General features: G+C 38.9%; 1 non-coding gene across 1 annotated transcript; it reads left to right on the top strand.

Moving 5' to 3' along the window:
• Nucleotides 1-2,139: 2,139 nt before the first annotated feature.
• Nucleotides 2,140-2,214, top strand: Trnam-cau (transfer RNA methionine (anticodon CAU)). The gene has a single exon. It is a non-coding gene; the product is annotated as a tRNA-Met (tRNA).
• The last annotated feature ends 1,872 nt before the right edge of the window (nt 2,215-4,086 follow it).

Raw genomic sequence — 4,086 nt, 5'->3', positions numbered from 1 at the left:
TATGGACACTTTATAACCTGCTTCATTGATACTTCCAATATTCTCATCTAGGAAAAACAGATAAACAACAAAGTGAGACTCAGCCAAGTTAAACAGATTGCAAAAGTCACAAATGTAGCTGAGGATATTCAGCTTCATAGTCCATTAAAATGGGGGCACAAAGGTCCCAAGGTCCCAGCCCACAGGGCCAAGGTGAACTTGAGAGGAAGCAGAAGGAGGGAAGCTGCTGGGACAGATGGGGTGGAGGTAGGTGGGGTGCGTGGGCCCTGCTGGCCAAAGTCACAGAGGTGCGAAAAGGAGTGATTTCAAAGTGGGGATGGGTGGAGGTGCCACTGCTGTGAGGAAGGAGAGGCAGGAAAATTGTCACAGAGCCACAGCAGTTGGGGATTGGGGGCTGGTGGGGGAGAAGAAAATGGAATCATGGAGAACATCTTCACTGTGCAGATGCGGAAATGGGAGCAGAAGTGGAGGCAGAGACTTGGTCGGGGTGACTTGGTGGGGACCTGCACAGGATTTTCCTCTGTGGGTTTTGCAGAGAGACAAAAGACAGGTAGGGCTTTCGATCACATTGGGTCCCCAGACAAGTCCTTGCCTCTACTAATGAGCTTGGTCAAAGGTTCCACTTTTATTACCTTAAAAAAAAGAGAGAGAGAGAGAGAACCTACTGAATGTTTAAAAGCCCGAGTCTCCAGGCCAATACCAATTATCTTAATTGTTCTGAAAGGATTAATTGCCTGAGTGGTTCAGTTTTTATTTTATAGAGAGAAGATTCGTTTTCCTTTTCCCTTTTCAAACTATTCAGCACTGGAGATCAGCGTCTTAAGGACTACCTATTCCAGGAATTCCCTGTAGGGTCCCGAGTACCTGGAGCTAGTGTTAAAAAGATCATTAAGCACCGAGCTTCTCTTCCCTCCCTGGAGCTCTGCTAATTTGTGTTTAAAGACCTCAACTCGAGCAGAGTTAATATTTACAGCGAGGTAATATATTATTTACATGGGCTCCAGACACCAAAACATCTATAAATTCACACATAGTTAACCTCCTTCTGCTCCTTCCTTATTTACTTATTAAGTTAATTCAGGACCTGGCCTATTATCCGATATAAAGATCTTTCAATAATTTCACTCATAATCCCCTTAGGAGGAAAGAAGAAAGTGAAGGACTCGCCCAATTCTTATTTAACATGAGACTCCCACACAGACTTCAGAGGAAATGGTTCTGGGTAAGGTGATAAAATGGGTAAAAGATAAAAATGTGAAGAAAAAAAATGAATTATTGGCTTTTTGTCCTTTGGAGTTATGTGCAAATTACAGAGGAGGATATGGATTCCAAGGGGTGAAATCTTCTTCCAGAATATAACAAGTTATTCTGGAAGATTTTCAGGGATAAGAGAATGTGCATATGAACAAAGCTAATCTACAAGGCAAATTTTACAATATGTGAGTTCATTTGCATGAGTTGGCAAATTACATATTGCACAAGAATTCTTAAGCAATGGTTTTCAACCAACTAATGAAATTCTGTACCCTCTGTGGCTTTTTCTGTACCTCCAGGCTGCCTGAGTGTCCAGGTGTCTAGAGCGGCTCAAGATTTCACCCCAGGTTCAGCTCAGGCTAAACAATCCACTTGACTTTCAGGGCCAGAAACCCAGAAAAACTCACTGTAGCATACATCATTGAGGGCCTGAGAGTGGGTGGCAAATGGGAAGGGGCTGTTGGGATCAAAGCAGCAAGCCAGTCTACACACTGGAGAAATCAACATAAGAATCTGTACATGAGTGTTCATACCACTATTATTAATAAATGCTAAAAAGTGCCAGCAACTCAAATGTCCATCAGTTGATAAATGGGTAAATAAAATGTATATTCATACAATGAAATTGTATTCAGCAATAAAAAGATATGAAGTACTGGAAACACAGAAGTTGAATAGAAATTACGAATGTCAGGAATGAAAAAGGGGTTATAACTACAAATCCTACCTTCGAAGCATCAGAGGAGTATTAGGAATGATTTTATGCCAATGAATCCCACATTTTAGATGAAATTGGAAAAACTCCTTGAATAACTTAGAAAAACTAGTACAAGGTGAAATAGGATATCTGAATAATTTTTCACTTATTAAGAAAATTGAGGGGCTGGGGAGATAGCTCAGTTGGTAGAGTGCTTGCCTCATAAGCACAAGGCCCTGGGTTCGATCCCCAGCACCCCCCCTAAAAAAAAAGAAAGAAAATTGAATTTGCCAGGTGTGTTGGCACACACCTGTAATCCCAGCAACTTGGAAGGCTGAGGCAGGAGGATCATGAGTTCAAAGCCAGCCTCAGTAACTTAGCAAGACCCTAAGCAACTCAGCAAGACCCTGTCTCTAAAATATAAAAGGAGGGCTAGGGATGTGACCAGATTCAATGCCTGATACCAAAAAAAAAAAAGTTGAATTTACCAAAAACCTCACAATAAAACTCCATGCTATATTATTTCATTGCTGGCTTCTATGAAATATTTAAGAAAAAGTTAACTTTCTAAAAAATATGTCAGAGAATAGTTCCAAATCATTTTATGAGGCCAGCAGAGCCTTAATACCCAAATTTGACAAACATTACAAAAAATTATAGGCCAATGTCCCTCATAAATACAGGCACAAAAACTTCAAGAAACTATTAGTTAATCACATCCAGCAATACATCAAAAGAATAAATATGACAATAATTTTTTTTAAAAAAGAATAAATTTCATGACCAAGTAGATTTTCTCCCAGGAGTACAAAATTGATTTAACAGTCAATAATCTGTCACATTTGCAAAATAAAAGAGAAATATCACATGAATATTTCAATAGAAAAAGTATTTGAAAAAAATTCAAAATTCATTTATGATTTAAAAAGAAAAAACACAAGAAAGGCAAAAAGCAAAAGTAAAACAAAGCCTCAAAATGATCAGTCAAATAAGAGAAAAAAGAACTCTCAACCTGACCAGGATGTCTACAAAAAGACCTGAAGCTAATGTAATACTTAATGGTGAAATATTGAACAGTTTTCCCCTAAAAATCAGGAACAAAGTAAGGATGCCCATTTCATTCATTTCTATTCAATGTCTTGCACTTGTAATAAGGTAAGAAAAAGAAAAGAAATGAAGACCAGAAAGAGAGATCTTATACTGGCTGTCTTTATAGATGTAAATGGTAGAAGAGTTTAAAATAATACATGTGAACTGAAGGTTAGCCTTTGCAGAAGCTTCTAGACTAGAGGCTAGTGCTGCAGCATTGAAGGTTTCAGTAATAATTTTGCATGGAGGCCCTGTTATCACAGGGTAGCTGCATTTATATGGGTATTACATTTTTTCTTTTTCTTTGTTTTAGACTTTTTTTTTCAAAAAGAATTTCAGCTTGATATTTATTCTATTAATTTTATGTGTGAGCTTGATGGGGCTACAGTGCTCAGATATTTGGTCAAACATTTTAGATGTCTCAGTGAGGGCATGTTTGGATGAGCTTTTTCAGTGAATTCTGAGGAGAGCCAATGTCCCTCTGCAGTATTGGCAAGCCTTATCCTCCAGCAAGAGGAAATTCTCCAGTTCTCCAACTGAGAGCCTCAGACCCCATTTGTGAACCTGGGTCTTCCTGTTTCTTTGGTGGACTGCCTTTGGACTTCTCTGTAATGTCAGTCTATCCCTGGGTCTCAGCCTACTAGATCACCTAGTCCACCCTGCAGATTTTGGACTTGTGAAGTGCCACAATTACATGAGTCAATCCCGTGAAAGAAATCTCTTTTCTTCTTTTCCTTCCTTCCTTCCTTCCTTCCTTCCTTCCTTCCTTCCTTCCTTCCTTCCTTCCCTTTCTCTCTCTACACACACACACACACACACACACACACACACACACACACACACTTTTTCAGTTGGTTTCTCTGGAGAATCCTGACTAATATGGCTTCTTTTTATAGTGTCTAGTTCTCATCTGAGATTTACCATCTCTTCATGTTTTGTAAACTCTCTGTGAGCATGGTTATTATAAAATCCTTGCTAATTTTAGTATCTTAGTTATTTCTAGGTGAGTCTTTTTTTCTGAAAGTTGATCAGATCTTCACGATTTT

This window comes from Sciurus carolinensis, chromosome 4 (genome assembly GCF_902686445.1).
Source record: "Sciurus carolinensis chromosome 4, mSciCar1.2, whole genome shotgun sequence".
Classification (NCBI taxonomy): Eukaryota; Metazoa; Chordata; class Mammalia; order Rodentia; family Sciuridae; genus Sciurus; species Sciurus carolinensis.
Note: the sequence above shows the minus strand (reverse complement) of the source record. Positions and strands in the feature narration are given on the sequence as shown.